Here is an 11,255-nt window from a genome sequence, read left to right as displayed (position 1 = left end):
TATGATCAGGACTGGAAACTAGATCTTCTAAGCACTTGGTGTATGGGAAAGAAAGGATACAGCACAAAGATGTAAAATGTTGCCGTCTACCCCATCCTAAAATTAAGGTAAAATTTAGTGTAAGCTCTGACCTCCTTCATTTCTCCCACCTGTAAGCTATTTTATTGTCAATATCTTCCAGTCTAAGAAAAGAGTGGTGTTTTTCTCCCCCCCCTTTCATTATAATAATTCTGTCACTGTCAAATCTTATACCTCGATCCATAAGATAGGAAGCATGGCAAAATGCAAATTTTCATCCCTGACCCCAATAGATTCAATACCTTTCTCTACTAGTTCCCATGAGCATCTCTCAAAAATTCAAACCCAATATATCATAGCCGACCCTTAAATTTATTAATAGCTCTTTCCCTCCCCTTTCCTCGGCTTTTCCACCTTCAATTTTGTCTATGTTTATTTCTTTAAATTTCACTCTAAATCTACTGTGGAGAAGAAAGCAAGGTGAGGGTTTGTAGAAAGTAGAGCTTTGGGTGTCCAAGCCTGGGCAGAGATTTATAGAATCACAGAGTGTGAGGCCCCTGCACAGGCAGGAAGCCATAATGTAGGAACAAAGGAGAAAAGGATGAAGGAGTTGGTCAAAACAAGATTAGCAGTGGCAAAATATAAAGAGCGGCTTGGCCGCCCTGCCAAAATGGTGCTGACATCCGGCTTGGTTAGAAATAAACAACCTAACTGCGCATGTACATAACCACTTCTGGCACCAAACATACCTGCATGGCATTATGCTAATAAGGTGATCCCCGCTCCGCCAATCCCCGGAAGACAAGTCAAATAACCTCAGTCCGAGAAGGATAAAAGGAGGGTGCTCTCGGTACTCGGGGTCCCCGTATCAGCATTGAGGTGTTCCTGAATAAAAGCTGTTGAGAAGAATCCGGAGTGTCGTGTCTTCCTTGCCAGTCGAGTTGGGTGCGACAGCAAAAGACAGCAATATGGGCAAGAAAAGGAAATAAACAGAAGCACCAATGCCAGGAGTCATCTTTGGAGGGACAGCATGTAAGAGCTGAATCAGAAAGTAGGATTTGGGTATGGACTTTCTGTGCATCAGTATGTGGAAAGTAGGTAGCAATGCTTGGGAGTGATGTTTTCCTCTTGTTTGTGTGTACATATTTAATGTGCTTCTGGTTCTATCCAAGTAGACCTCAGGAGCAGCAGCACCCAAGCAAAACAAACCAAGCTCAGAGATAATAGTACTAGAGAACAATCCTTTTTTTCTTTTTGAGAGGGTTGGGGAGTCTGTGGCTTTTATTTTTGCATGTAAACCACTGGGAGAGTCTTGAAGGTGGGCACCCTAGAGATTACACTGGAGTTCTGAGGGCTCCAGACACTAGCTGGGAAGTCAGGTGGCAGAAAAAGTGATTCAGACTGACCGCATGATTATAAGGATGGGGTCTCCAACAGGACTTCAGGTGGTGAGGCGTGGACGTCTAAAGGAGCAGTGACATGGGAGGGGCAAGCCTTGAGCCTCCTGGATGACATCAGGGACAGAGCTGGTGGCTGAAGGAATCTCCAGTCCACACCTTACTTGGTCAGTAGGTTCTTGAAGGACCGGCCAGCAAACTTGGCTTTGCTGCCCAGCTCTTCCTTGATACTACGATCTGATTGTACTTGGCCAAGCACTCAGACCAGCAAGGGGCACCAGTCTTGATCTGCCTCGTGCAGAGCCCCACCACCAGATCAGCAATGAAAGTGTGCCCTAGTCTCCTCAGATCGGTGGGACACCATGACACCCCGGCCATTGGACTGAGCCAGCTTACACGCCTGCTGGGACCCGGTCACAGAGCCAATCTGGTTTACTTTGAGCAGGAGGTAGTTGCAGGACTTGGGAATCCACTTAAGGTTGGTCACTGTGAGGCCATCCCCTACCACCTGGATGCCCTCACTAGCCGTGAACTTCTGCCCAGCATCCCAGTTGTCCTGGTCAAAGGAATCTTCAATGAATACCACTGGGTAGTTCTTGATGAAGGACTGTGATATACCAGCTGGGGACTTAAAGTCCATGTCATACTTGCCAGCCCTGTAGAACTCAGAGGCAGCCACATCCATGCCAATGACAACCTGGTTAATGTAGCTGGCCTTGGCAATTGCAGTCTTGAGCAGCTCCAGTGGTTTTTGGTTCTCCAGGATGTTACATTTGAATCCACATTCATCACTCACATTGGTAGTATCTTTCCCATACTTCTCTTTGATGACATTCTTTGGGTTGTGGTAAATTGCTGCTCCAATGCACAGAGCTTCCCGGAAACTGGATGCCCACAGGCAGGATCATGAACCCTTGCATGGCCAGCTTGTTGCCAGCATGAGAATCACTGTTGATCACATTAAAAGCTGGGACTGGCAGGATGACTTTGGGGATGCCAGCCAGTTCAGCAATGTGACAAGAAAAGGATCACCGCCTTTTCCATGGCACCAACTTTGCAGAAGGCTAGGGTATTCCCAGGATGGCAGTTACACCAAATTTAGATTTATTTTTCTCAGTACTGTCCATCTTTCCCCACAACATTCATATTTTCGTTAACCAGAGCAGGTGCAATAGCGTTATTGATGTGCTTAAAAGCCTTTGAGACACCCTTCCACATGACACGGGTCTTATCATTGTCTGAGAGTTCTGGGGCTTTGGAGATGCCAGTGGACGTACCACCGGGCACCTCAGCTCACTAGTGACCTTTTGCTCTGTAGAGATCCACCTCCACAACGGGATTTCCACGGGAGTCAAAGATCTCTCTGGCATGGATCCTGAGAATAGACATGGTGAACTTCTGGCAGTTGGATTGCTCTGAAGGAAGGAAAGAGGGCTCTACAGAGACCAAAGAGAGACTTGCAATCCTTTTTTTCTAATTCTTCATGAGGCATGGACATTGTCAGTTGATCTTACGATATTCTTTTTTCTAAAACTACAAGACTACTCTCTCTAAGAACTTTAGGATGTGCAAAAGAACACAGGGGGTGAATGCCTAAGTGTTCCCACCAACAAACTACAAAAAACATTAGCGATTCCTTTTTATTATTACTATTTTATCTTTTTTTCATTTTTATTGGACACTCTCTATATTTAAATTTCAAGTGATATCCCATTTCCCCCACTGCCATTCACCCTTCCCCTTCCTTTGCTTACTTGAAGGTGCTCCCTTTCCCAAAAACCAACTTTCTCTTCAGTGCCTTGACCTACCCTCGGGAATACAAGCTTTCACTGGTCCAAAGGCCTCTCCTCCCATTGATGCAAGACAACACTATCCTCTGCTACATATGCAACTGGAGCCATGGGTCTCTCCATGTGTGCTCACTTGTTGGTGTTTATGTCCCTGGGAACTCTGGAGGGGTTGGTTGGTTGGTAATGTTGTTCTTCCCAAGGGTTTGAAAACCCATTCAGTTCCTTCAGCTCCTTCAGTCCTTTTGCTAGCTCCTTCATTGATGTCCCAATGTTCATTAAAATGGTTAGCTGCAAGAATCCTCCTCTGTATCTGTATGACTCTGGCAGAGCCTCTGAGGAGGCATCCATATCTGTCTCCTGCCTGTAAGAACTTCTTGTAATCATCAATAATGTTCGGGATTTGTGGCTGGATATGGGATGTATCCTCAGGTGAGACAGTCTCTGAATGATCTTTTCTTCAATCCCTGTTCCTCTATTTGTCCCTGTATTTCCTTCCATGAGTATTTTGTTCTCCCTTCTAAGAATTACTGAGGCAACCACATTCTGTCCTTCCTTCTTTATGAACTTCATAAGGTCTGTGAATTGTTTCTTGGGTATTCAGAGCATTTTGGTCTAGTATCTGCTTATCAGTGAGTACATACCATGTGTGTTCTTTTGCAACTGGGTTACCTCATTGAGGATGATAGCTTCTAGTTCCACTCATTTGCCTAGGAATTTCATAAAGTCATTGTTTTTCATAGCCGAGTAGTACTCCATTGTGTAAATGTACCACCTTTTCTGTATCCATTCTCCTCTTGAAGGACATCTGGGTTCTTTTGAGCTTCTGGTTAATATAAATAAGGCTGCTATGAACATGGTAGAGCATGTGTCCTTGTTATATATTAAAGCATTTTTGGGTATATGCCCAGGAGTGGTATAGCTGGGTCCTCAAGTGTGTCCAATTTTCTGAGGAACCACCAGACTGATTTCCAGAGTGGTTGTACCAGATTGCAATCCCACCAACAATGGAAGAGTGTTCTGCTTTCTCCACATCCTTGCCAGCTTCTGCTGTCACCTGAGTTTTTGAGCATAGTCATTCTGATTGGTGTGAGGTGGAATCTTAGGGTTGTTTTTAGGTGCATTTCTCTCCAGATACTGAACATTTATTTAGTTGCTTCTCAGCCATTCAGTATTCCTCAAATTCTTTGTTTAACTCTGTACCCTATTTCTAATGGGATTATTTGATTCTCTGGAGATTTACTTGTTGAGATCTTTATATATATTGGATATTAGCCCTATTCAATTTGTTGGTTGCCATTTTGTCCTGTTGTAAGTGATTTTTGCCTTACAGGAGCTTTGTAATTTCATGAGGTCCCATTTGTCAATTCTTGATCTTAGAGCATAAACCATTGGTGTTCTGTTCAAGAAAATTTCTCCTGTGCCTATGTACTCCAAGATCTTCCCCACTTTCTTCTTTATTAGTTTCAGTGTACCTGGTTTTATATAAAGGTCTTTGATCCACTTGCACTTGAGCTTTACACAAGGAGATAAGAAGGGATCGATTTGCATTCTTCTGCATGCTGTCAGACAGTTGGTCCAGCACCTACTGTGCCAAAGCTGAAAGCAACTGAAAACTGTTTTTTAACCTTTCCCATTTTGAATGAGGATATATATCTAAATCAATACCTGTTTGACACCATTGGAGAAAAGTGAAGAGATGTAGTGGGAGACATGGCAAAAGGGTTACTTAAGTCTTCTTTATTTATAATGTTGAGAAATCTCTGGCATTCCAAGACATTCTTGATAATAATTGAAATGATTTTGTTTGTAAGCCTCATCTGTGCTTTCTGTTTGATCATGTGTCTGTCATTGATTAATTATTAATGAGGTTGTTCCTTAAAGGGAGTGAGAAAGGAAGACTGTCTTCCAGTATTCATGCTCATGTTTCCTCTGTTTCTCATTGACTTCCTTCTTCACAGTTAAGTGTTAGATTATCCAATTTTAATCCTTATATTACTACTATCCAATTGGAATAAACATTGTACCACTCTGCCTGAAGCATACAATGGTATAATTTCAATTGTTCCCAATTGTGTGTAATTTTTTTAATATAATTTACTTTTTATATTTTACATTGTGCATGTAATAGTCCCATGATACAATGTTTTGTTATACTTATCAAACATTATAGTATTTTATTTAGAAAAATAGTTTTACTATCTGCACAAATATTTGCTATTTCGAGTGTTATCTTTTTAATACTAAGGTTTTTTTCTTTGAGAAAATAGCTAAGAGAAAGATTTCTAGTGTTATTCATTGAACATCAAGCTTAAAGTTGTATTTGAATATTTGGTGGATATAAAATTAGAGGTTTTTAATTTTTCTTTTAGCACCATAGCCTCGTTCTCTTTTCTGACATTTTTTCCTCATGATGTCATCTTGTCCTGTCCTGCCATGCAAGTGACCATTTTTATTTTTCTTCTATTTAAGTTTCTCAGTATTTGCTGAGATTCTGAATTATGCAAGCTTTTTTTTTTCATCAAATATAGAGAAATTATGGGCCTTGTTGACTTACGTAGTTGTTTCCCTATTGTTTGGTTTACTCTTCTATAGTTCCATTCTTCACAGTAGAAACCAGGACAATCACTAGATGGGGATTTATTTTGTTATTTTCTCCTCTGCTTTCATTTTACATTATATGCTTATAACCACGTTCACATGACCACTTGATTAGAAATCCCAGTCTGCTGTTAGCCCTGCCTGGTTTATATTGAGGGAATATTACTTCCCATGTTGTCCTTTTTATTCCTTGCCTATCTTCTTATAACGCTCCATGTGCTTGCTCACTGCATTCTGTCCTTTAAGACTTCAAACAAATTGGAAATAGCTCCCTAAAAACCCTCCTCAAAAAATGCTGACGGCATATTAATATTAGCTTTTTTCATGTTTTGCTGTCTATTTCTCTCTTTATCATGGACTTGCCCCTCCAACCCTTCTTATTTTTCTCTTTTTCTGTCCTGAGATTTTTAAACTTCTCCTAGACATTGTATTTGAATAATGAAAAACATGAACTAGGTTGCCTTCCATTAAAGGACACTGACTGTATTTTTGTTGTTGTTGTTGTTTTGGTGATATTGTATGTGTGTGCACATATATGCATATGTGAGTGTATATTGTGTGCTCATGTGTGCTTGCATACATGTGTATTTGAATGTGTTTGTGTGTGTGTGTGTGTGTGTTTGTGTGTGTGTGTGTGTGTGTGTGTGAATGTACATATGTTGTGATCAGGTTTTTACTACTTATCCCAACCTAGCTTAAAACTTAATATCAATGCCAAGACAGCTTCAGACTTAAGGGAGTGTTTATGTCTCAGCCTCCAAAGCAGAAATGTGACAGGAAGGGAACATCATATCCAACATTTTGTTTTTACTTACTAAATTTCTATTGAATTTTTTAAACATATGAACATATATATATGTTATATATATATAATTATATAAGGTTTGATTGTGTTTGGAATTTTAAGACTAATATGTACTTCTTATTTCAGCATATGGACTTTGTTGTGATGTAAATACTTTGCCACCCAAAACTCATACATATTGAGATCCTAATCCCCAGTAGAATAATACACGGAGTTAGGTCTTTTGGGAAATAAGTAATATTGAGGATAAATGACATTCATAAAAAAGATGTTTCTCCCCTCTCTTCTCATATTTTCTACTGCTCCTTTCTCTTGTGTGTGTGTGTGTGTGTGTGTGTGTGTGTGTGTGTGTGTGTGTGTGTATGTGTGTAGCAGAACTTTATTGATGGTATTCAAGAGAGTATGAAAGACTCCCTAGACCCCTCCTATTATTATGGGGTTCTGAAATGGATATTGTGAGGGAGATGCTCAGTGTTGGAGGCAGAGTTGGGAATGAGGACTCCTTAGCAACTGAGGGCCTCTCTCTTGCTTTCAGTGTTCTTGCTGGCAGGGGTGGGGGAGGTCTGTGGTTTCCTATTCCTTTAAGGCTATGTAGGCCATGGGGTTCACCATCCTATTTCTATAACTGTATTTGTTGCGATACCAGAAAATGAGATTCACAAAGTTGTCATTGAGAGTTGCTGTTGAAGTTGCAAGAGACAACCTGGTTCTCGGTGTAGCCAAGGATGCACTTTAGTGGGCCCTTGTATACCTGCTTCCCCACCTACTTGATGTCATCATACTTGGTATCACAAACATGAGGACATCAGCCAAAGGGGTGGAAATGATGACCTTGTGGCCCCACCCTTCAAGTGAGCCCCAGCCTTCTCCATGGTGGTGAAGATGCTAATAGACTCCATAACATACTCACCACCAGCATCACCCCATTTGATGTTAGTGGGATCTCGCTCCTGAAAGATGGTGATGGGCTTCCCATTAATGATGAGCTTCCCATTCTCAGCCTTGACTATGCCATTGAATTTGCCCTGGGTATAGTTAAACTGAACATGTAGACGATGAAGTTGAGGTCAATGAAGGGGTTGTTGGTGGCAACAATTTCCACAGATGCAGAACATAAGGCAGCCCTGGTAACCAGGCACCCAATACAATCAAATCCAGTCACACCAACCTTCACCATCTTCTCTTTGAAATGAAGCTGACACAGCATGAGAAGATTTAGCCCTCTCTGAAACAGGGAAGAGCAAAGAACCATCTGTTCATTTTAACCCCACCCTTCCCAAACCAGGTAAGACTTAGAAAAATGGCTATGTCTATAATGGGACCTCCTCAAACATAAGTCTTCTGGCAAATTTTACATTGGATTTTGAGACTTTAGAATTGTGAGACATAGTGGAGGGGAGTGTATAAAACAGTTGTCATTTTATTTTATAGTAATGTGGATTGAGTAAGGCAATCATTATTCCCAAATTATAACACATACAGAATTTTAAAGAACACCATGATACTCTGTGGTATCTTTTTACTCTTAGCTGGCTAAGCCAAAAATGTATTAGAATACACAAAGATCTGGTCCTAGTGTCCTAGGATATAACTTATCCCAGCTATTATCCACCATCATGGGCCCCCAAAATATAACGTGATATCCTTGGACACCAATGTAAAACCTACACTAAAAATTGTATCACCATCTTTCAGGATCTTGTCTTTTGAGTACCACTGACCTCTTTATTCCTGCTTTATCTGCAATCTCCTTGGATTAGCTTAGGTATCACAAGCAGAACACCAGCCTAGTCTGGTCTTCTATGCCTTAATAGGGAGATGGTCTTCACTATTATTCCTACCTAATCATCAAACAACAAGATATTTCCCCTTCATATTTAACCTTTTCACCTTCTACCCTCACATTTCTGGCTTGTATCAGTAAGCACATCATGTATGTCAGCCTATTCTGCTCTAACCACTAAATTCATTCTACCCAAGTCATTTCTTATCTTTAGACCTAACCCATGTGCACATCTTCTATCTCAAACAACTTGGTCTAACAACAATAAATGCAGAATTAATGAAATCCACATGTCAATGCCCTATCACAAGAATACCAAGACTATAAAAGATCAAGTAAATAGCTTCTCTCCAAAACCTACCCATTAGGGAGGAATGCTTTCCTACAAGAATTAGGTGACACACAAGAAAACACAAACATAAGGGCAGATGAAAATTATCAACAGAATCATACAAAGAATTAATGCAATCAAAGATTGAAGAACTCAAACTTAAATGGTTATGAAATTAAAATTACAATAAATAAACTAGAAAGTCAAAAGGAAAGTCTTAGACATAGACCATATCAAGCAAAAGATAGACTATTAAGCCTCAAAGATCAAATGGAGACTCTAAACCTTTCAATTATAGGCATAGATGAGGGAGACCGTTCCAGATGAGGGAGATCTAGTCAATAACATGGAAGACAACATCCACAAACTAAGGAAAAACACTCTAAAGTAAATCTAACAATGCACACAGAACACCAAATAGACAAGTGTAGAAAAGAAAATCCACTAGCATATCATAGTTAAAACTCTAAGAACACATAAGAAAGAAAGTATAGAAAACAACAAAACAAAACTACAAACCACATATAAAGGAAAATCCATTAGAATAATCGCCGTTTTATCAATAGAAACTTGGAAGGTAGAAGATGCTGGAACAATGAATTCTAGAACCTTAAGGACTATCCCAGCCAACCTAATATAATATACTCAACAAAACCATCTGCCATAACTAAAGGATAAATAAAAATTCTCAGGACATAAACAGCCTAAAATATCTATACCAACAAACACACCTAAGGAAAATATAGGAAGCATTATTTTAGGCTGAAGCATGAAATGAGCCTAGGAGATAGATTGTGGAAACAAATATAAAGCCATAATTACTAAAACACAAAATATCACTGAAGCACAAACAACAACACTATAATATGCATAACCGCAAGAAAACTTTGAATAATAATTGGATAATATCAGTGGTCTCAGTTCTCCAATGAAATAACATAGGCTGCCTGAATGCATCAAGAAACAAAACATTTATATACTATCTGCAAGAAACACATCTGGGTTTTGAAGATAGCTATCCCATTAGAGTAAAAGGATGAACACTCTGATTAAATGATACCACAAAGCATGAAGGCATCACTGTCCAAATATCTGAAAATATTAACTTCAATCTAAAATTAATCAAAAGAGATAAAAGGGGACATTTCATTCTAATCATGAAAGCAATGAACCAAGATGTGACTATTCTGAACATAGTATCTCCAAGTTCTGGGGCACACAATCTTAAAAGAAATCTACTGCTAGATGCAAAGACACAGACTAAGATAAGCCATTACTAGCATTTGACTTCAATTAGAGAACTCAATTTCTACCAGAAAGTTTCTAGAAATAATAAACAGTTTTGAAGTGGGCAGGTAAAGAATCAACTTCAATAATCAATAGCTTCCCTATGTGCCAACAACAAAAATAAAGAGGACATCAAAAGCATATTCCGATTTACAGTAGCCTCAAAGAATGTCAAATAAAAAGAAGTCACCCTAAGTTTTGTGTGGAACCACAGAAGGCTTTGAATTGCTGAAACAATACTGAGCAATAAGGACAATGTTTGAGGGGTAATAATTCCAGATCGTATATATTGCAGAGCGATAGTATAAACATATGGTATTGGTACATATAACAGCCATGTAGACAAATGGAACAAAATCAAAGATCCAAACCTGCACACATGTAACTTTATACACTTAGTATTTTACAAAGACATCAAAACATGCTGGAGAAGAGAAAGCACCTACAATAAATAGGGTTGGAAAAACTGTGTGTTCGTGTACAAAATAATGAAAGTACAGCTGTGTCTATCATGTTGCAATAAATATAAAACTAGCTCCAAATGGATCATAGACATAAACTTTAAACACTGAAACTCCTAGAAGAAAACATAAGAGGTACTCTACATGATACAAAAGGAACTCCCTGAATAGGACTCATTTTATCTAAGGTTTAAGCACAATAACTGACAAATGGAATTTTCTAAAACTGAAAACTTCTACACAGCTGAAGAAACAAATCAACCACATAAAGAGAAAGCTCACAGAATGAAATAAATCTTTGTTAGTTATACATCTGCCAAATGTTAAATACCTAGAATGTACAAATAACTCAAAAAACAAAGGGTCAAAAACCAAACCAAAACAAAATACACCAATAGCTTATTCAGTATCAAGTGATCAACCCTAAAATCATAGACTGAACAACTTGTATTTAGAAATATACTTTTTATATGTACATAAAATATCTATATTTTAAATATTTTAAAATATATACATGTATATCCATACATGTATGCATATATTCATGCAGTAAGAATTAATGAAAAAAGAAGTTATTAATTTGAAGAAGAGATGGGAAGATTAAATGGGAGAATTTAGAGGAAGGAAATGGTAGGAAGTTACATTTTCAAACATAAACAAAAATGTCAATTTATATTAAATAAACAGTGTTGGTGTTACATGAATTCATAGAAAATGCAATATTACAAATTTGATTTGTAATATATTTTGGACAAATTCTAGATAATTTCCCATATAAATATTTT

At 38.7% G+C, this 11,255-nt stretch overlaps 1 pseudogene across 1 annotated transcript; it reads right to left on the bottom strand.

Moving 5' to 3' along the window:
• Positions 1–1,575: 1,575 nt before the first annotated feature.
• On the bottom strand, positions 1,576–2,804 carry LOC308421447 (alpha-enolase-like; annotated as a pseudogene). The gene has a single exon. The product of its transcript is annotated as an alpha-enolase-like (transcript).
• Between the last annotated feature and the right edge of the window lie 8,451 nt (positions 2,805–11,255).

Source organism: Micromys minutus (assembly GCF_963924665.1).
Source record: "Micromys minutus genome assembly, chromosome: 6".
In the NCBI taxonomy this organism is placed as follows: Eukaryota; Metazoa; Chordata; class Mammalia; order Rodentia; family Muridae; genus Micromys; species Micromys minutus.
The sequence above is the reverse complement of the archived record's forward strand: the minus strand, read 5'-3'. Positions and strand labels throughout refer to the sequence as shown.